Source organism: Astyanax mexicanus, chromosome 1 (assembly GCF_023375975.1).
Source record: "Astyanax mexicanus isolate ESR-SI-001 chromosome 1, AstMex3_surface, whole genome shotgun sequence".
NCBI lineage: Eukaryota > Metazoa > Chordata > Actinopteri > Characiformes > Acestrorhamphidae > Astyanax > Astyanax mexicanus.
The window spans coordinates 113,626,298-113,650,165 of NC_064408.1; the positions used below are offsets into that span (position 1 = coordinate 113,626,298).

Consider the following 23,868-nt stretch of genomic DNA (forward strand, 5'->3'; position numbering starts at 1 on the left):
TTAATCCAGACGATGCGGGAGCAAATTAATAAATAGTTAAGAAAACTGTAATAATTTAAAAAAAAAAAAAAACCTAAAGAAAACTCTCAACGCGCAGGATGGACCGACACACACACGCACACACCGATGGTGTTTGGACTGGGGTAAGGAACGGGACAATTTTTTTGCGGCGCGGTAACGAGACAGAAACGCGGGAGCGTGGAAGAGTGGGTTTAAAAATCAGTCTCGCGCAGACCTCTATTATACATGATAAAAAAAAAATGCAGGCTCTTCGATTTATATAATAAAACGTAAGGGGTAATGTGGCAACAGTAGGGGCTAAATCGGTTACAAAAGCCTGGCCTACAAAAATGATGTCTGAACGAATTTCCTCTTATCTAATATAATTTAAAATGGTTTAAAAATATAAAATAATTTCTAAGCAAACGAAATATTTAATATTGAGCTTATAGCCCAAGTGCAAAAATACAAAATCAGTAATACGACTATGCCCTGCACAATGCTTAAACTGACATAGACCAAGTACAATAACGTCATTAACAATGACTTTCCTCTACTCTAATATAATTTAACATGGTTTAAAATATAAAATAATTTCTAAACAAACGAAATATTTAATATTGAGCTTATAGCCCAAGTGCAAAAATACAAAATCAGTAATATGCCCTGCACAATCCTTTAACCGAAATAGACCAAGTACAGTTTACAATGACTGTCCTCTAATATAATTAACAATGTTTAAGAATATAAAATACTTCCTGAACAAACGTTTTTTTTGTTTGTTTTTTAAGCAAATAGCCTAAGTGTGAAAACACAAACAGCAATTTACTGGGCTGGCTTGCGCAGCGGAGAAACCGTGCAGCAGCAGCCTCCTAGCCTGCTTATGCAGCGGATAAGCCGCGTGTGGGGCAGCAGAAATTCCGGGATGAAAACACAAAGAAATCTGGGCTAAAAACACAGAAAAAATATGGGGTGAAAACACAAAAATCCGGGATAAAAACACCAAAAATCCGGGGTGAATATGTCTCGTCGGTCAGAGCAAATTGAACATTTTTCAGTGGATTAAAGGGGCCGTGATTTGCTTTTTTTTTTTTACCTCTTTTTTAAAAAACGAATATTCGAATATTCGCTTCGAATCAGTGCCGAATATCCGGAGCTCAAAAAACGCTATTCGGGCCAGCCCTAATATGTTTTACCTTTAACTTCTATTACTTTTGTTCTTCACTATTGTAAGTCGCTTTGGACAAAAGCGTCTGCCAAATGTAATGTAATGTAATGTAATGTAATCAACAAAGAACAAAATAAAGAATAAAATAACATTGCTGTTTCCTTAAATGAGCTGCTGGCATACCTTCACAGCATGAACGCTCAGGTCAGTATCCTCTGCTGAGATGTGTAAAAGTGCTGAGCTGCTAAAACAGCAACGTGCCAAAGTCAGAGCACAGCTGGCTCTTAAAAGGAATGGCAGCTAGTACACCGATTGCTTTATTTCACGTTATGCCCAAAACATACCTATCGCTAAAAAAGGACCCATAAAGTGTTACCTTAGGAAATGCCAAGAAATGAATAGAGTAGAAGTACTACTGTTAGAAGAATGGGGAAAAAAAACCCAAAACAGATCATCTTGACTCACTAATATGTCCTCAGAAAAACAGTGAAGGCCCAAGAATCATCCAATTCCAGTGTAAATTTCACGAACTGTATGTGTTGTGAGCTCCCACTTACTTTTGCAGGTTTTCTTTCTTTCTGTGTTTGTTTGTCACTGTTTTCGCTATTTTATTTTACTATTCAACTTGTGGTGAATACTGTTCTCTGCAAACTAGTGGGAACCTGCACCCACGTTTTTCATTCATGTACACCTGTACTCTGTGACGAGACAATACAAATCTTGAATCTTGAATCTTTACTTCGCAACCACCACCTTTACAATGTTTTCTACTGGTGTAAAAACATCACCTCGACACAACTCAACAAAACAACACAACACAAACATTTTGGGCCATTTCTCCTGGCAAATATGCAAAATTTGATCAATATTTCTGTAATGGTTCGCACAAGCATTTTCATATCAGGACTGAATGCAGACACCCAAGGACACCCAATGCAGAAGTCCAGGTTATTTCCAATCAGGTCCAAAAAAAAAACTAAAGATAAACATTCAACAACAGTATCTGTTCAAATGTACTGAAGAGGAACTAGGTGTTAAAATGAAAACAACACAAAGCCTTTCTTTGTGCTGCTGTTAAACCTGAGCTGATTGCACTGCAGTAACTACATGGCTGGAGGCCCACTGCACTGTCCAAAGCAATCATCACACAGTTTATTTTTAACCGCCATCAATTATGATAAAAGGAAGCCCGAGTGCTACAGTAATAATTACCACTACACACGGCGTGCAACACTTCTCATTGCAGTAATGCAGCACTTCGCACTGCCCATGCACTCAGAGAATCCCAATCCCAAGGACTCTTCCCTCCAGCCTCCACGAATCATTTCCTGTAATGAGCTTGTGATGCAGTGAACGTACTGTAAACGCTTCTGATCTCTTTCATTCAGAGCTACTGTAAGTCTGGCTCTGATGCTCAGTTCCCAGCACATGATCTTGTGTCATCATATGAATGCATTTTCCACCTAAAGAAATAAACGGCACATCAAAAAAAATAGAGAAATACTGCATTTACAGTATTATGTATGAATGAATACTCTCTGATGTTACATGTACAGCTTGGTCTGTGTTTTTTTAATCACAAATTTATCACAGTGCAATGAAACTGTCTAATTTAAAGCATTGTTTGTCTATACAGAAATTAAGACTTATCATCCAGATTATCAGTTAGAGCGTGTCGGTATAAAATACACCTTTTGTGGCTCGAAATGCACAAAAGGCATGTTCTCATTCTCTTAATGAGTACTCTTAATCATGGGTGTGTTTTGGGCGTAGCGAGAAATGAACCAATCAGTGTATCACTTGCCATTCCCTTTAAGAAATAGGTGCAAGATGCGCTCTGACTCTGGCACGTTCGTATTTTAACAGTGTGGCGCTTTTGCGCATCTCAACAGAGAATACTGACCTGCACCATCACACTGTGAAGATACACCAGCAGCTTTTAAGCATTTAAAGGAGCAGCAATGTTATTTCATTCTTTGTCCTTTACTCCTGCATGGCTAAGATAGGACTGTGCGACTGACTGTTGACTGTTGTCAGGGTTTTAATCAGTCAGTAGCACAACTGTATTTCCCATCACCATGAAACATGCTAGAAATTTACCTGAACACACGTCACTTCCAGACCAACACACCCATCAGTGTAGATTTATTTCTTAACTCTGATGCTATTTTAACGACGTGGGTGCAAGGTGTAAAGATAGACAGTTGACGGGGTGTAAGATAGCAACGAGCTTTGCAATGCACCTTGCGCAGGATGTACGATAGGGCCCTTAGTCTAAAATGACTGAAAGGTGAACATGGAGAAGTTTTTTTTTTAGGTTAAAGGTGGGGGTTTAAGATTGAAGGTGGAGGTTTAAGATTGAAGGTGGGGGTTTGAGGTCATAGGTGGAGGTTTAAGATTGAAGGTGGGGGTTTGAAGTTGAAGGTGGAGGTTTAAGACTGAAGGTGGGGGTTTGAAGTTAAAGGTGGGAGTTAAAGGTTGAAGGTGGGGGTTTAAGATTGAAGGTGGGGGTTTGAAGTTAAAGGTGGGAGTTTAAGATTGAAGGTGGAGGTTTAAGATTGAAGGTGAGGGTTTGAAGTTGAAGGTGGGGGTTTAAGGTTGAAGGTGGAGGTTTAAGATTAAAAGTGGGGGTTTAAGATTGAAGGTTGGGGTTTGAAGTTGAAGGTGGAGGTTTAAGATTAAAGGTGGGGGTTTAAGATTGAAGGTGGGGGTTTGAAGTTGAAGGTGGGGGTTTGGGTTAAAGGTGGGGGTTTGAAGTTAAAGGTGGAGGTTTAAGATTGAAGGTGGGGGTTTAAAGTTGAAGGTGGGGGTTTGAAGTTGAAGGTAGGGGACTTAAGGTTGAAGGTGGGTGTTTGAAGTTGAAGGTAGGGGTTTAAGGTTGAAGGTGGGGGTTTAAGATTGAAGGTAGGGGTTTGAGGTTGAGGTGGGGGTTTGAAGATGAAGGTGGGGGTTTAAGTTTAAAGGTGGGTGTTTGAGGTTGAGGTGGGGGTTTGAGGTTAAAGGTGGAGGTTTGAGGTTGAGGTTTGGGGGTGGGGGTTAAACTCCACTATTCTCTCTATAAGCGCTATAAGAAAAATGACTCCGGGTCCAGAGCAAACGGAGCTGTTCGGTTGAGGGACGTCACAGCTGGTGGTTTCTCGCTGCCTCAGCGAGGTTTTCCAGGAAAGAGTGAGGGAGAGACTGCGGCGCCCTGCTGTGTCGCCTGGAGCTAGAGCGGCACGCGTGGCCGCAGCCTGGCCTTCCTTTCCGCTTCAGCACTCACACTCACACACTCATACGAGTGCATATGAGATGGAGATGCCAAGGCTCTGCATTGGTGTTCACTCACAACGCTTGTGTATGACACTCTGGAAGCGTAGCGTCCCCAGGGGGGAGAACACTAAAAGGCAGGGAGGCAGAAAATAAACTCAGAGCGGGAGAGTTCTGGGCGAGGAGGCAGGAGGCAGGCTGAGGGTACTGTGTGCTCACAAGATCCTCACAGGCTGCAGAATAGCCTCACCCTGCTATAGTGAGGGTGAAAACACACTGGTCCAGTGTTCTCCAGGATATCTGAAATCAAATGGATATCTGATACAATTTGGGGGATAATAATGTGCAAAAAAGCTTACTAGGTTTTTACACCTTGCCTTGTTTGGTCTAGATTCATAGACTTTTCTTAGTTTGATCTGAATCAAAGTAGCAGGTGTGAAAGGGGCTACGAACCACGACCAGAACCAAAAGTGATCTCCATCCAGATCTACCGTACCATGGTCCCGTTCGTTTGCAGTGTGTGACGTGCGGAGACGGACTTGCAGCCCCTGTCTGTCCCAGCTGGCCTGTATTGGACTAATTATGCAGCCAGCTGGGCCAGGCATAAAGACTGCCGGGTCATGGTGGCCACGCCCCTATCTCCCTGTCCCCAAGGGCACACACTTTTTTTTGGTTCAATCTTTCCGGAGGTTGAGGCAGGCTATTGTCACCCTTTCAAAACTAGAAGAAAAAGATCCAATGTAGTCCCAAATGAAACAGTACGGGTTCTTCAACAGATTATTGCTGTTTCTACAGTAACTACATAATAACCTCTTTTTTTATAAACATTAATAAAATAATTCAAGATTAATCTAATTATGCTCATTCTGCAGCATGAAACACATCATGGCCTAATAGTTTTTGCAAATTCTGTGCTTAAACTCACCAAGCAGCTGCTTGAAAAGTCAAAATTGGAAATTTGATAGAAGGTGTGTATGCTAAATATCCAGACAACCTGTAACTGTTTTAGTTGAGTTTTTCTTTGACCTTTTATTTATTTTTTTATTTTGTCTTTTTATTCATCTCATTTTCTGTTTTACCTTTTACCCTTTTTGATTATTTTATCTATTTTATTAATTTCATCCTTTTATTTATTCCTTGTTTAACCTTTTTATGTCGTTCATTTTACCTTTTTATTTGATATATTTATCTCTTCATTTTATTGCTTTACATTTTAGCCTGTCCACTTTAACCTTTATTCTGAATGATTTTATTTATTGTTAATTTAATCTTATATTGGTTATATTTCTTGTTTTTCTAATGCCTTTACCATTTAATTTAGATTGTTTTGTTTACGAAGTTCCTTATTTTATCTCACCTGATTAAATACTTGATTTTAATTTTGAGGGTTACCCTCAATGTATTACAGAGTGAGAATAAAGGTTGATTAATTGGACATTAAAATGCAATGAGATGTATACACATGAGATGTATTTGGGCCACATGTTTTAGCATAAATTCGTTTATACTTATTTCAGGAGGACCTATAAGCATTGAACATGAAAAAAAGTTATAGAACATGATATTAATCCTTTGTAGAATTTTGGCATGTTGGTGTCAGCATGTAAATTGCTCTTGAATTTATACAAAAGTTACTTTCTGTTAATTTCTGATTTATTTCTGATTTCTTTTCTTTGATAAAACTCACACAGATGACTCTAAAGTATGATAACATTTCAGTCTAATTGATGAATGCAATTATCCTACCATATATAGACTGGTGCAGTTCGTATTCAGAAAGCCAATTGTTAAGCTAAGTGTTTTAAACACAACTGCTATAATACCAGTTTAAATAACAATACAGAGCCAACTTTCAATACAGTAGGCAAAACAATCACATTAAATATGCTCTACAATAGTCCAGAATCCCCCAGCTGGACTGAGAGATGTCTGGGCGGGAGGATAAACAGAGACAGATCAGGAGGAGATAGCGGTTAGTTGGGCTGAGTGTAATTGGAGTAGACAGCGTCTCTCGTACGGACCGGCTGGTAATGAATTAAGGAGGGTCTGCACTTGAACAGGCCGGTCTTATCTCCGACAACGTTTATCTGGAAGCTATAAAATGCCCTTGAGTTCCTCCACAGCAACTGCCAACAGCTGAGTGTCCTAGCAACTGCTGAGCACAGCCCAGCTTTATTACAGCATTATTGAGCATAAGAGCATTATTTATTTGTTATATCAGATGAAAAACCGAACAATGCAAAGCCTGGCCTTGCATGCTCCTGACTGAACGCTCTGGCAGAGCACGTAATAAGCCTGATTTATTCTCCCTCAGCTTCCTCCTGCAGCTACACGAAAACCACATCCACCAGCCCTGCAAACCTACAGCATAAGAATACTGTAAATGCATACAGGATTATGTTACGTTAGAACAGAGGGAAAAGAAGATACCACCTGCCTAAGACTGTGAAGTAGTGCTGGGCAGTATGGCCCAAAATGTATATCACAGTATTTCTTAAGATTCTGACAATTTCATGGTATATATATATATATTTATTTATTTTTTTGCATGACTGGGCTTTAATATAGGTTTGTGAGTTACTGTACTGTTAGAAGTACATTTATTATAAAACACTAAGGCTTTAAATTAAGGCTTTGATTAGTATTGGGTTTATTTTGTCCAACAAAATCACACAATATATGAAGAAATCAGACTTTATTTGACTCTCTTCTTTGACGATTCGGTTCTGCATGGTGCTCTGCAGCACCCTCTAGTGGTATGGTGGTATGAGAGAAACAAATGAACCGGTATACCACCCAGCACTACTGAGTAGGGTCCCCATTGTACCATTACAATAGATCTGATCATATGAGGTATGAACTTCACAAGACCTCTCTGAAGGGCCATGTGGTGTCTGTTTGATTTCCATGCAATGGACCACAATTAGCAATTAGTGTCAGAATCCCGTGACTCCAGTCCACTCGTTGGAGCAGTTTTGGTAGGTTCAGTATTGACCACTGCACACAAGACACACCCAAAAAGACCAGCCTGATGTCCTCACCCAGTCATCTAGAACAGTGCTTCTCAAACGTTTTACACCGTGTACCACCAATGACCAAACTAAAACCTCCACGTACCATCTACAAGCCATTTCACAGCAACATGTGTGTTTAAGCTAGATGTGTATCCACCTATATACAGCTCTGGAAAAAAAAAACAAGAGACCACTTAAATATGATGAGATTCATTGATTTTACCAAATTGAAAGTCTCTGGAATATAATCAAGAGGAAAATGGATGATCACAAGCCATCAAACCAAACTGAACTGCTTGACTTTTTGCACCAGGAGTGGAATAAAGATATTCAAAAGCAGTGTGTAAGACTGGTGAAGGAGAGCATGCCAAGATGCATAAAAACTGTGATTAAAAACCAGGTTTATTCCACCAAATATAGATTTCTGAACTCTTAAAACTTTATGAATATGAACTTGTTTTCTTTGCATTATTTGAAGTCTGAAAGCTCTGCATCTTTTTGTTATTTCAGTCATTTCTCATTTTCTGCAAATAAATGCTCTAAATGTAAAGAAATAATACTATTTTATATACCTATAAATAGCAAAATCAGAGAAACTGATTCAGAAACTGAAGTGGTCTCTTCATTTTATCCAGAGCAGTCCTTGTTGCACTTCCTTTACCGATTGTTCTTCACCTGTTGTGTGGAGCTAAGTTAGTGTGTTAAGTTGTTTTGATTATTGTTTCTGGAAAAAAAACAACAGTGCCAGGGAGTGAATTACAGTGTTTAATACCTTTATTGAGCTGTTAATTGTAGTGCAGAAACTTTTTGTGAGTGACTCTGGCTTGTGGCATTCCACTGTGTTTTACTCTAGGGCCAGTGTAACTGAAGTTAATACTTATAAAACTGTGGTTCTGAGAGTAAAGGTCTGTAATGTAGGCTTATGGGTTCTTTTTTTTATTTAGCTAGACTGATTGTCCCACCCATTCAGCTGCTACTCAGCTGTATATCCCCCATTACTGGTGATGCCACAACACAAGGATGGTGAAGAGAGTAAGAGCGCCATCTGCCCACCCAGAGAGAGCAAGGCCAATTGTGCTCTCTCAGGGCTCCGGCAACTGATGGCAAGCTGCATGACTGGGATTCAAACCAGCAATCTCCCTATCATAGTGTCAGCATTTTAGACCACTGGACCACTCAGTGCCCCCATTCTAGCAGTTCTGAATAGTTTCAGTCCTTACTTAGCATAGCTAAGCCTGATTTATTCTCCCTCAGCTTCCTCCTGCAGCTACACGAAAACCACATCCACCAGCCCTGCAAACCTACAGCATAAGAATACTGTAAATGCATACAGGAGCGTTAGAACAGAGGGAAAAGAAGATACCACCTGCCTAAGACTGTGAAGTAGTGCTGGGCAGTATGGCCCAAAATGTATATCACAGTATTTTTTAAGATTCTGACAATTTCATGGTATATTTATTTATTTTTTTTTTTTTGCATGACTGGGCTTTAATATAGGTTTGTGAGTTACTGTACTGTTAGAAGTACATTTATTATAATTATAGCTAAGCTTAGTGTGCCACCTTGGGATGCATTAAGTACCACCAGTGGTACCAGTACCACTTTGAGAACCACTGGTCAAGAACATTACTCAGTCCTTGCCAGAGTGTCTCATATTCTAATGTTTTCCTTCAATAACTGCCTGTTCAGTTGTTGCCTAATATACTGTTTTCACCCCTTGATGGGTGCCACTGTAAATCAAAGTATATATTGTTTTATTTTATCCAACATTAGAGTTAATGCTATGGCTGTAAAATCCAATGTTTGATAATTTGCTAACAATTACTAATAACTAAGTAATACTTAGCGATAAAACCATCATTGTGAGAGTGTAGAGTGTGAGAAGTTACAGGGTCTTGATATTTGAAGTGTTTTAAAAGAAGATCCACTACAACAGGTCTTTAAATCAATAATCAGGCACAGGTAATGAACATGAACTCTGGAGTAAAGTGAGTTGTGATCTCCTCAGAGAGGAGAGCTGACCCTGGAGGAACATTATACAGCAGGCGGGGGTTAGAGGTTCACAGGGTGAAAGCTATAGTAGAGTTACAGTAGCTTAGATAAGAGCATTAGGCAGCATTAGGCTAACTAATGGACGCAGTGTATAGAGACGCAGCGAGCGTGACGCTACAGTTTCTCTTTCCTTCATTAAATAGCAGAAAACCCACACATCCACATCCACAGCATCTGCTTTACTGCTGAGCACACAGTCCTCCAGAGAGACGCACTCACGCTCAGGGGACTGAGTCTGTAGATATGCAAATGACAGTCTCTCTCTCTCTCTCTCTCTAAAATCATAGCTCAGCATACACACATGTCCATTTGCTCTGTCTAATGTGACTATTTATTCACCTTTATTCACACCTCAAATATGCACTCTAAAGACCTTGCACATACCACTAGTGATTTTAACAGTAGTTTGCATGAATGTGAGTGGCCAGCGCAGCACATGACACATAAGAATGGAACATCCAACATCCTTACCAACATCCTTATCCTTATCTAACCATGTTCTGTTCATCTGCAGCTGATGGTGCGACTGAATCTAATTTTGCACATTTTACGTAGTAATAAATGTAGTAGTATTTTACTTTTACTCACAAGAAATTAAATTAACTTTATTAATTTTAGAGATTAGTTATTTCAAAATACAACAATAAAATAATGCTTTAATAAAATAATTAAGTAAAATCCACATATGCAAATGACACATCCTTGCTATTCATAACCCTCCGGATTATAGGCCGATCAATAAGAGTCTATTTCGGTCTATTTTCATACATAAGGCGCACTGGATTATAAGACGCATTATGCAACAATAGTAAGGAATAGGAGTGTGGTCATGTTTCCCTTCTAATTTAGCAGGTCTCATTGCTGGGTGGTGAGACCTGGAAAGCTAAGCTAAGCTGAAACAAAAAAATTAAAAAGACATTTTCTTTTAAAGTCAAGATCGCTGGATGTTAATTTACACAGATTTCTTTACTAAAAACTGTTTATTTGGGTGAGTAAAGTGCTTCCATTTATTTACAGTAAGACAGCGCTATTAGCTAGCAGTTCATCCCACGTAGCTTGTTTTAGCACGGTAAACTCGCAGACTACAGTCCAGTCCAATATACTCACCTCTGAACGGCAAAAGTGCTAGTGCTTAGCGGCTAATGCTAGTACTGCTCCAGCAATGCTTGCCGGGGTAAGCAGCATGCTAACGGCAAATAATTTTCACCTCTGAATGACGAAGAAGCTTGGACTTAGTATGATTAGTGGCTAATGCTACACTGTTCCAGCAGTGCTAGCCAGGGTTAGCAGCAGGCTACAGGCCAATAATATTCACCTGTGATCGACGAAGGAGTTAGCGCTTAGCACGGTTAGCAGCTAATGCTAATACTGCTAATAATACGGAGAACTAAACTGAAACTCCGGAGTGGCTTTACTGCTCCTTATAACCTGACTGGTAAAATTCAAACATAAGGTTCACTGAACTATAAGGCACACTGACAATTTTTGAGATAATTAAAGGATTTATAGTGTGCCTTATAGTAGAGGTGTGCCAAAAAATCGATTCACATAAGAATCTTGATTCTCATTTACTACGATTCAGAATCGATTTAAAATGTCCCAAAATCGATTCTGAGGGGCGGGTTTTGGACTGATTTTGGGCTGGGTATTTTTGTTGGACCTGGCAACCCGCTTGTCCCTTCAAACCGAGGTCTTCCAGACCCACACAGAGCGTAGTAGGTGTTTGAGAATCACCGGTAAGATGGCAGAACAAGCACTATATTACCTTAGATTAACGTGTAGTTTTAATGTTTTATGGCAGAATGCTTCATAACAAGCATAAAAAAGATCGCTAGTAGTTAGTTTCAGTAACTGTTAGCTAGCTAACAAGCTAACTTTCCAGTTCCACCTTAAATAACGCTACAGGTGGCTGCGGGCTGCAGCATTTAAGGCGGAACGGAAAAATAACAATAAGCTAATCAGAGCTCATTTCAGCTCCTCATCACAGAGGAATTAAGGAATGGACAATATGAATTAATTTCTCCACCTCCTGCCCCCTTTCTGAAGAAATACAACGACCTTAAATTAACTAGTTAATCAGCAGCTGCTCCTGAACTTTAGCGCTCCACTGCTATCATCACATCAGCCCAGCAGCGTCACCTACACACCACCGCTAGTAGCCTGGTAATAAAGCAGTGTTATTTATTATTTATTTATTGTTCATTAACGTCATTGTGATATCCCAGTGATTCCTCTGTCACTGAGGACCCACATTCCTGCACATTTTATTGTTTTTGTAACACATTACTTGCTCCAGGACCAGTGTATATTATGGAGGGTTTTTTTTTCAATAAGATTCATATGCCAGAAGCAGAAATTTTTATAATTCAAATCGTTTTGAATCAAAAATCGATTTTGAATCGAATCGTGGCCCCCAAAATCGGAATCGAATCGAATCGTGAGATAGTAATCGATTCCCACCCCTACCTTATAGTGCAAAAAATATGGCACTATTCATAGCACACACAGATGCCAACACCCATACTGCTTATGTACATATTACTCACATGCAAACACATCCACACATACAGAGTGTGTAGATTATTAACTGTACTGAGCACTACTTACATATTCTCAATCAGTATAAAACCAAGTCCAGCCCTTAACACTGCTGTTCTATAGACAGGGACTCTCTGACACACACAGAGCGAGCAGGATAAGACCTTCCACCTGGAGGAATAACGTTCTTCATCCTGCCATTAGAGCTCTCACACAGCCTCCACTCACACACTCTCATCTTTTCAGAGAATCAGTCGCGCTCATTGAACATGAAAGAATGCAGATGTCCCTGTCCCACGTTGCTCTATTGAGAAAGACCAGAACACTCTCTCTCCCTCTCTCTCTAGAGCATTCAATCTGTCTTACTGCATGGCACACTGCTCTCTCTCTCTCCATCTCTCTTTTTATCTCTATGTAAGTAATATATCTTTCAGGGCTTGCTTTTTACACTTACATGTAAATTAGGTGTAGGACAAAATATCACTATTGCAATATATAGCATATAGTTAAGAGTTTAAATATCTCTTCTCATTCAATATTTTTTTTTATTTAATGCTATATTTCATTTATTTTCTTCATTGTAGATTAATATTAAAGGCATGAAAACAATTAAGGGACACATATAGAATTATGTAGTAACCAGTAAAAAAAGTGTTTGTACTGCACTTTACTTTTTTTTTTACACACACACACACACACACTTTCGATATCTGCACATCTTTATAGCATTATATATTTAGTCTTACTTAGCATAATTTCCATGCAATACCATTTGTCAGTATGTCTATAGTGTTATTTTATTGTTTAGTTATTGTGTATATAGTTTATACTGTAAAGTTATCTGTATATTATTTTTTCATTTTATTTTGCCACTTGCTGTAAATACTGTTCTCTGCACAATTGTGGGAACCTGCACATACCTGTACACATGTACTCTGTGACTAAAATGTGACAATAACAATGTTAAATCTTGGGTCTTCAATCAATACAAAAATTATCTAAACCTGATCATCTGAGATGGTGATTTGAGGTGATTTGAGATGAGCTGGAGCTTCACACCGTGAAGAAAAAGCAGCAACTATTGTTCAGCACAAACCTAAACGCACCAAAATGCGCACCAAAATAAACCACACAAGCACATAATCTACTCTGAAGTAAATATAGCAAGAAGATTCTGTGTTCCAGAGCATATATCTGTGCAGTGTAAAGCTGCTTCAACACAGTGTTTTTAATAAAGAGACGTGCAGCACAGATGTAGTAAACAGAGTGGTGTGGCTCTAAACAGTGATCACTGCACAGACCATGCATGTAAACAGCATGGAGCAGCAGAGACAGCGTTTGTTCACAACAGTATATAATCTGGCTAACATATCAGATTAAACAGAGCTTAATCAGCAGTTTAATTACATTTAAAAGTAAATATATTTGATTGCTGTGTTGGATTCAGATCAGATCACGTTCTCACCACAAGCGAATCACTCCAGAAAAAAAATCTGTGTATTAGGCGGGGCAGATTAAACCGGAAGTCGGGGCCAAACTTGGTAGCTTGTTTTAACACGGTAAACACACAGGCTACAGTCCGATATACTCACCTCTGAACGTCGAGCGACCTAGCGCTTAGCGGATAATGCTAATAATGCTCCAGGGTTAGCAGCAAGCTAGAGGCTAATTATACTCACCTCTGAACGTCCAGCAAGCTAGCGCTTAGCGTAGTTAGCAGGTAATGCTAATACTGCTGGAAAACTAAACTGAAACTCCCGTATAAAGCTGCACTTCAGCAGAGTGGCTTTACTGCTCCTTACAACCTGACTGGTAAAATTCATATATAAGATACACTGGATTAAAAGGCCCTCTGACGTTTTTGGGGAAAATTAAACTGGAAGTTGGGGCCAAACTTGGTGACGTAATGAATTGCATAAAAAAAATAACAACACATTACTGATTCCAAATTAATGACTTTAACGTTATAAAGCCAATATAAGTTTTACCCCTAGTCATGTCCATATTCCCAGTCTTTCTTCTGTGTTTCTTCTTTTTCTTTTTTCATGTCCACAATTCTCCACAAAGCTCGCTTCTTAATTCATCCTTAAACAAAGCAATCTCCTGAAGACGATGAGTGTCCTGTTGTGGTTCTGGCTCAGGTCTGCTCCTCAGAGACCGAGGCTGAGCGCTCAGGCCCTTAATTCTGCCTGCCTGCCCCCACAGCTGCCTCACACCACGCCATGCTCTGAACTTTCATCCACACACACACACAGCCAGCCTGCCAGCCAGGCCTCCACTCACTGCAGGACAATTTAGATCATGGAAGACCAGCAGATACCTTTATATTTCAGGAATACTGTACTATTGTACTATACAGGGAGACAAAACTCTCCAGAACACTCCTTATCCTTATGTTAAACACCAGTGATTAATTAATAAATATAAAAAGAATAAAAATGATTGGTATAGTTAGATTTTCTAACTGACTGCTGTTAAAAGATATAAAGACCCCCAGCATTGAGGTCTGGAGTGATTAAACTGTGTTCTCTGGAATAATGGAATTAATTTAGCAGTTAAACGGCTTTTGGTATATTTAAAGCTAGTCTATCGTACATTCCCACACCAGCTAGCTAGTTATATGCTTGCATACTTTGATGCACATGCATGTATGTGAACAAAAAAAAAAAAAGAAGCATTTTGGGATTTGTAGTAAGTACAGACCATAAAAGAACAAATTTACAGTTTTCGGATGGCAGAATTTTTGTTTTAGATTTTCTAAAACAGATAGATTGAGTTATATAAACCCTACAAAGCATTGAGCTGTAGAGCAGTGGAGGAACTGCGTTCTCTAGAATGATGGAGCTCCATTTAATATTTTTCGGATAATTTAGATCACGAGAAATCATTACAAGATCATACTAGTGCTCTTTAACACGTTTTCATTCATTTTGCTTTTTTTTCCATTGCATAAATTAAAGTTGTCTAAATTTAAAACATAATCTATTTTTAATGTACAAATGTTTGATTATAAGGGTACATTAATCAACAGTACATTACAACAGAATGGTTTTACTAATTATTAATCAACACTAGTTAAGATATTATTATTCATTACAGCTTTTTTAAACTAATGTCCTAATTCATTATTTACAACATTTTTAGGCATTAACATCCAGTAATGTTAAATAATGTCTTAACTACTCATAAGTAATAGTTGAGACATTATTTAACCTTTTAATTATGTGTATTACTGTTGTGAGTTCTGTTATTTGTGACCCCTATCATACATACTATAAATACAATTTTAAAAAAACAATTTTAACACTGAACAGTTTTAACCTTTCAGCTATTTGTGATTTAATCACATCATCAAAAACACCTCCCTCACTGTACACCTGAACATAACAACAGTCATTAATGGAGGTAGAATGACCTATAAACATGAATTATTCAGTAATAAGCAGCCTGAACAGAGAAGGATGGGTCCACCTTGTGAGCCTTTGTTGCTCCTATAAGGTTTCTTCCTCCAGCTTTGAACAAGTTAGTCCTGCCACTGTCTTCTTTGGCGTGCCTTATTCATACAAAGTGCTGAAATTTGATTTGATTTAAGTTTATTCTAAAGAATATGCCTCTATGAAATCGGTTTTATTCTTTTGCGAATTTATTCTTTTCTGTTTTTTAATGAATTTTCACCTTCACATTACAAATGTTTAAGTTGTTAATATTTTTTTAAAGTAAATAAATATAATTAAACAAAATTCAATCCTATATCTGTAGTTTACTTTAATATTGCTCCACAAAAGTGTCAGAAGTAGCACTCAGTTAGTACCATGCATAGCATTTAAAATGAAGAAGTGGAATAAATAATCCCGCGAATGCACAATACAATATGAATTTTGCAGTTAAACTGCTTTTGGTACAATCAAAGCTAGGCTTTCGCACATTCCCACACCAGCTTGCCAGATATATGCATGTATACCATAATGCACATGCATGTATATTAATGAAAATAATTCTGTGTCCACGTGTATTCCATGTTTATAGCTGAGTTCCACTTTTATTTCTAATCTACGCATCCCGAGATTCATAGGGCCCTAAAAGAAGTCCCTTTCTAAGCCTCCAAAGAAACCCTAAAATACTTAAAAACACTGCCTAGAGATTTTTTAGAAAGGAAGATATTAATCCAGAAAACCTTCTAAACTTCAAACTTCTTTCCCTATAGAGAAGAATTAGTGACAAACTGAAAAGCAAATACTTCCGTGTAAAATTGTAAAAGTTGTAAAACTGTAAATAGTTGGAGCTCCGCCCCAATTACAGTAGTGGGTTCTGATAAGACAGTTATTACAATCCATTTTGGGATTTAAAGCTCCACTAGGTAGGATTGAGATTTTGTGCTCGTGGGCTCCCCCTACAGTTGCAAAGTATAATAAATGTTTCATTAGAACTAAAGGTCGGAAAGCAGGTCGCAGTTCTCGCGAGCGTTGGTCACGGCCGCCTCAGAAAACTTACAGAGTCTGGCTTGAGCTCAGAGGAGCTCCGGCACAGACAAGAGAACCGCTACTCCTCCTATTACACCTCAGTGCAGCGCTGCAGTGAGTTTCAAGCTGTAAATTTACTTCTTTAAGAAGATCAAAAATCAAGGAAATCCTACCTAGTGCTGCTTTAAATACTGCACTGCTCCTAGACGAAATGCAATCATGTGCACTGTGATTTGCTTTTGAACATTCACAGCACCACACAGTGAAACACAATGCAGTTGAGCTGATTGCATTTTAAGGAGGTTTGTGTGTAATTCTAAAATTACTTCAGCATTTTGAAAAGGCTTTGAAAATGTCCATTTTTGAGTACTGTTTTTTCAATAAAGAGATCAAATGCAGTAAACTGTAATGTAATGGTGATTTCAAGGAAAAAGCAATGCATTTTGTGGATTGCATTAACATTTTTTCCACAGTAGTGTTTTGCGTTGATTAGTGTTGGCATTAACTCCACCCCATATTTCCCTGCTCCCTTATTTCCCTGCTCTTCCTTACTTCCTGTGTCCCAATATTACCATGTTGGCCTCTTTTAGGACCTGGTAAATGTTTTTTTTTTTATATGTCTGCCTTGGATTTTTATGTCCTCTATTGCTTATGTATTCTGTATCATTTGTAAGTGGCTTTGGATAAAGGTGTCTGCTAACTCCTGAAGACAGAGCTCTTCAAAGGGCACTTACAATCCTAACACCTCTAACACACTAACTATTCTAACCTCATTTCCTTCTCCCCCTCCTTCACTCCTCTATCCCATTATTTCCCTTTGACCTTCTTTAGGCCCTATCTAAAGATATTTTTACCCTTAACTTCTTTTACTTTTGTACTTCACTATTGTAAGTCGTTTTGGAAGTCCATCGTTCCTGGACTAAACTGCATCTATAGGGCTTTTATCTCCAATGGTAAGGCAATTCCTTATGCCATTTATTAATTATACAGCCTTCAATAACAATAATCCTCAATTCTCAAGAATTTTACAGTACTTTTTAAATGTGATTACAAAATCACATATACGTACATGTCTAAATTCAAGGTATAGCATTGTCTAAATAGCAATGTATAAATTGATTGCGTAACCTTAGGAGACAGTGGGACAGTGTAACATGTGTACAGGGAATATAGGGGGTCATAGAAGGCTAACAGTACCACCCACACTGCACACACAGCATAGTGGTGTGTGGTAATGATTGTGACCGGCTGTGTCTGGCTGGAGTTGTCCCTGTGAGCAGAGACACTCATCTCTTACAAAAATCACATCCACATTTAACGCAGGAGACACCACACATATATACAGCTCTGGAAAAAAATTAAGAGAGCCCTTTAGTTTCTGAATCAGTTTCTCTGATTTTGTAATTTATAGGTTTATGTTTGAGGTTCATGTTAAAATGAACATTGTTGTTTTATTCTATAAACTACAGACAACATTTCTCGCAAATTCCAAATACTGAAATGACTGAAATAACAAAAAATATGCAAAACTTTCAGACCTTAAATAATGCAAAGAAAACAAGTTCATATTCATAAAGTTTTAATAGTTCAGAAATCAATATTTGGTGGAATAACCCTGTTTTTTTTAAACACAGCTTTCATGCATCTTGGCATGTTCTCCTCAACTAGTCTTACACACTGCTTTTGGATAACTTTATGCCACTCCTGGAGCAGATAAATTAAGCAGTTCAGTTTGGTTTGATGGCTTGTGATCATCCATCTTCCTCCTGATTATATTCCAGAGGTTTTTAATTTGGTAAAATCAAAGAAACTCATTATTTTTAAGAGGTCTCTTTTTTGTCAGAGCTGTACATGCCACAGGTCAGTGCTGCTAACTTAAGCTTCTATTGGACACGGCAAAAGTCATGCGATATGATACTAATTGCTGTCCCATGACATGTGGCACATGTGATGGTATACACTAATAGGAATGTAAAAACAGTCCGGTTTTTGCTAGGTGGATGCTATGGTGTTGATAGGGGACTGCTTTGAAGTGGTTCTTAAATTATTGCTAGGTGGTTGCTAAGGGTTGCTATAGTATCCCAGGTGGTTGATTATGGTGTCACAAGTGGTTGCTAGGGTGTTGCCCACTGTTTGCCGGTGGAACCCTGTATAGTTGTTTGGGTTTTACTAGTGGCTTTGTATCATTGTGAAGAAAACACTGTAAAAAAAACAATATTTCACAATCTGGGGTTGAACAAGTGCCAGTATTAAAGCAAAAATGCTAGATAATATTGGTTTGAAAAGGTATTTATAGTATTTTCAATTCGGAGCTGCATATTCTAGATAAAATCTTAACTTACCTAATGTATTGTGTAGGCATACAATATATAGCTCTAGAAAAAAATAAGAGACCACTTAAATATGATGATTTTCTTTTTTATTTTACCAAATTGAAAACCTCTGGAATATAATCAAGTGGAAGATAGATGATCACAAGCCATCAAACCAAACTGAACTGCTTGAATTTTTGGCATGTTTTGGAATTTTTGCTTGAAAAGAGTGGCATACAGTTATCAGCAATGTGTATAAAGCAGTGTGTAAGACTGGTGGAGGAGAACATGATGCCAAGATGCATAAAAACTGTGATTAAAAACCAGGGTTATTCCACCAAATATTGAAAGCTCTGCATCTTTTTGTTATTTCAGTCATTTCTCATTTTCTAGTTTTATTTGGAATTTGGGAGAAATGTTGTCTGTAGTTTATAGAATAAAACGACATTGTTCATTTTACTCAAACATAAACCTATAAATAGCAAAATCAGAGAAACCAATTCAGAAACTGAAGTGGTCTCTTAATTTTTTCCAGAGCTGTATCTGCTGAAATGAGGGGAATCTAACAGTCACTTTATGGTGAACCTTAAGGTCATACAATAGTAGAACTATTACATTAAAACCAAATAAACACACAAATCCAACACAGAGCTTTTAGATTACAAAGACCAGGAAGATTCAAGTCAGCCTAATTTCTTTTTTAAATTTTATTCTTGCAAGTGACATTTAGCCTGGCCTGTCACTCAGCTCCAAATTCCTGCACTAAAGTAAGTGTCAGACAGGCATCTGTCAGGAAGACACTGTACAGTACAGCATTTCTGTACAGTTCGGGACTTCAGCGGACAATTGGCAGCCCCCATTAGGAGTGAGTGGGAGCCAGGCATGCATAATGCAAGGAGCGTGAGAGGGGAGCAGAGTGCATTAGTGTGAGGGACACAGCGGGACTGGACGGAGATCAGAGGACCTGGATTTACTGAGGGAGAGGAGCACAGTCAGACAGGCCGGCACAGGACTGCTATGGAACAATTACACTATAGCCCAACCTGTTCTATTTAGGATCCTTATTAGAACTGTGACATACATTATTTTATTTTATAGAACATTGTGTCAACATTCAAAACCCAACTGACTCAGTTCATGCACCCAAAAATATATATGCTGCCAAATATATATTCACTAGAAGCAGAAAACAGTACATTTGTCATGGTATATCCCATTTCATTTAGTTTTTTGGTAGAAATTTCTAAAAAAAAAAAAAAAAACATAACATATGTAGTGCAGGGCTACACTAGAGTCAAGATACTGCTGATCAGCTAAATATGAATATTAATGAAGACAACATGCTCATTACTCATACTGAAGAATTGATTTTATTATCCAATATCCTTCACGGGACACTTATTTTATTGATTTGACTTAATCTGTTTGTAGTTCAGTACGCTAACTGTTAACCTCTGACTATCCTTTGATTGATTTCCTGACCATTAAAGATTCAATTAAATTCAATTAAATTCACTTTTAAATCTAGATATTTCAGCAACACTGTGGTTGTAAAATATCTACTTTACCAGAAGTCATCTTTTGATATAAAATAATTTTATTTCTTATTTTTCCCATTTTCTCCCCAATTTACACAGCCAATTACCCAACCCATTCATTAGGACTCCCCCTATCACTAGTGATACCTCAACACACCAGGAGGGTGAAGACTAACACATGCTTCCTCCGACACATGTGAAGTCAGCCACCGCTTCTTTTCGAGCTGCTTGCTGATGCAGCATTACCGAGCAGCCAGCACGCTCGGAGGAAAGCACAGCGGCTCGGCTCCGGTACATCAGCTCACAGACGCCCCGTGCTGCAGACATCACCATAGGAGTGATGTGGGGAAAGAGCGCCATCTACCCACCCAGAGGGAGCAGGGCCAATTTTGCTCCCTCTAACGCCGGCAGCTTGATGGCATCTTTTGATATAATCAAAAGCAATATCTAATTCTGCATTCCGGTGATCAGCCTCATCCAATATCACTAACACAACTTTAGTATACTGGCCAAAGGCCCTGTTCAACACTGATACTACGATACTAGCATACCGGCTGCTTCCCACAGCATTAGCACGCCAGCATAACATCATAACGGATATGCTTCTATATAAACTTCACAAATGCCAACTGAAAGAGTTAAACCTCCACAGACTCTACCATTACAGTACTGTACAGTACTGTAAATAAACAGGATTTAAATAGAATGCTGCATAAGCTCTCTTATTAAACAGTTCTGTGGTATGGTTAGCTAACCATGCTAAACTACTGGGCTTGGCCAGTTTGTAAGTGTTCCATGCTCCTCCATATTCAGAATCAACTTGACCTGCAGTGGATCAGAGACCATGATGCCAAACCGCATTTCATTCCAATAAGACTCTCAAATTGTTTAGACTGGCTCTAAACAACTGGGTCAAAAGTGTCATCAGCAAATCAGTAAACATGGTTCATCTATGGCACTCCTTATTTTTAAGGGTATATTAAAATCACTCAACAGTCCAGTGGTCCCTAAACCCATCCTCTACACGTTCCTACTATAAAAGAGAGCTTCACCCTCAGAAGAGCAGAAGAAGCTCGCAGGCATACTGAGGATAAGGATAAAAGTGAAAGAATGAGCCAGAGAACTTCCATCAGCGCAGAACGTCCTCCTGTGAAAAGCTTGTGCTAACTTCAGTGTGTTGGGATTGTTAAGCACACAAAAGTCCTTGTATTTTATAGAAGCGGCTCTGAGCTTCTCTTCCCCCACCGGACAAAAAGCATACCACTCAGCCTACACGGCTTGAACCCGCAGGGCCTTCCAGCACGGCCCGCCACTGAAAGGCTCCGGCCATTTACCGAGCCTGAAACCTCAGAGGGAATGGAGCTGAGAAGCGGTGGGCACTGAGGGGCTCTAGAGCTTTTAACTGCATGAGCACAAACCTTCTAACTGCTGCTTGTGGCTATGCTTCTATACACATTACACAAATCTATGCTGCCCACATTACTGCACTCTCAGGCTTTCCCCAGTCATTTGCTGACACACTGATGCACACACTGAGGCAACAACACACATCATATCCTTTCTTGTTTTAAACAATCTGAGAAATCTGACCCATCACAGGGTGCAAATCTCGCTCCTTTTTGCTTTTTTCCACTTTTTGACATGATGTGAATCTAGCAATTGTACCTTATATTGTGTTCATGATGAATGAACCAATATAACTCCTTCAAAACTACATAAAATAAAATATTAAGACAAAGAAGTGTTTTCTTTGTTTTTTGAACGTTTTCAAAATGCAGCTTTATAGAGATTTTGGTCTGAGAAAATAAAAAATAAAATAAAGCCCTATCCGGACAGGATTAGTTTCTCAGGGGGTTCTGGGGTAATTTTCTCTTTTTGGGGGGGTCCTCTGTGATTTTATTCCTGTCCGGAACGACCATGTATTTGTTTTTTCTCAGAAGTCCTCTGAGAAAATTACAGGCTGAATTACCTACAGTTTTTCCCTGAACTCCGTGGTCCTCTGGTAATTTTAGTCCCGTCCAGATGCACATCTCTTAATTTTCAAATAGCTATTTGTCCACTGCAACGCCGTAATTACACTTTGGTTGTGCGTTTCCACGGAAATCCACGTAAACACCACAGCGAGTGAAAATGGAGGAGCTACTGAATGCAATGATGTCATGTGACCGAGAAAGCCAAAAAACTCACTGGTCCTCCTGTTTTTGCAATTGCAGTCCGGATGCAAGAGTTTTTTCACGTAGTATGTGTAGAAGTGTGGAATAATTTGGAGGTCCCCCTAAAAACTAATCCTGTCCAGATAGGGCTTAAGTCTCAAAAGAGGAACCCAACCTCATGGTTGACTGCAATAATATACAGCCTATAAGCAAAAACACAGTCTAAACAAAACCTCATGTGCAATGTTTTGTTTTGTTTTTCAGTTCCTGACTTTTTAACTTATTTTTAATTGCCAGTCAACTACTGCCCTTGCTGCTACAGAATTGAAAAAACAAAAAAAAGAAACGACAGATAAAGGAAGTGGAGACACATGCCACAATAGGGTTTTAACAATGCTATATTAAATTAGAGCCACATGAAGAAAACAAAAAGCCACAGAAGACCATGTGTGAGTGAAATTTACACAGAGGGAGGCAGACAGACTTTTGGTAATCAAGCACATGTTAAGGATAAGTTGGCTCAGAAGTGTTATTATCCTAGCCCTGCACAGCTTGTGCGCAAATGTAAAGATGCTTTTGAAGGAGAAGTTGCCACCGTTGCTCCACAGTTGACTGACATGGCAATCCACCAACCACAATTATTTGCTTTAGGGCCTTTCCCATTTTTAACCATTTTAACCATCCTTTTCTTGCATTGTTACCAGTGAGCAGATTGACTCTGTGTTGAAAGGCAGGACTTCATCCATAAACAGACTATGTGCTAAGCAAAAGAAAAGCTCCTGCTTATTAACATTTCATTTGAACCACAAATGCTTCATGAAGTTCTCTGACTTTGCTATTTACAGGTATATGTTTGAGTAAAATGAACATTGATTTTTTTTTTTTTTTTTTGCAGAAAATGAGAAATGGCTGACAAAAAAAGATGCCGAGCTTTCAGACCTCAAATAATGCAAAGAAAACAAGTTCATGTTCATAAAGTTTAAGAGCTTGTAAATCAATATTTGGTGGAATAACCCTGGTTTGTAATCATAGTTTTCATGCATCGTGGCATGTCCTCCTCCACCAGTCATACACACTGCTTTGGGATAACTTTATGCCACTCCTGATGCAAAAATTCAAAACTCATTATTTTTAGGTGGTCTTTTTTTTTTTCTAGAGCTGCATATGCCTCTCATTCCTACTGATCTAAAAGTGTTTCTTCCACAACCTCTTACTTGGTAAAAAAAAAAAAAAAAAAAACCTTTGTAGCACTCTCATTATTTAAGAGTACAATAAGGCTGGAACCTGAGGTTCTGCATGCACTGAATGACATTCATGTGGTTTTGTTGCTACTGTACATCATCAGTCTTGCATAAGAGAACCCACCCAGCAGGCGCGAGGAGAA

At 38.7% G+C, this 23,868-nt stretch overlaps 1 protein-coding gene across 25 annotated transcripts in view; it reads right to left on the reverse strand.

Annotated features, from left to right (window-relative positions):
- Window positions 1-23,868, reverse strand: part of rims2a (regulating synaptic membrane exocytosis 2a) — a 314,788-nt gene that overhangs the window by 209,450 nt on the left and 81,470 nt on the right. The window lies entirely within an intron of this gene.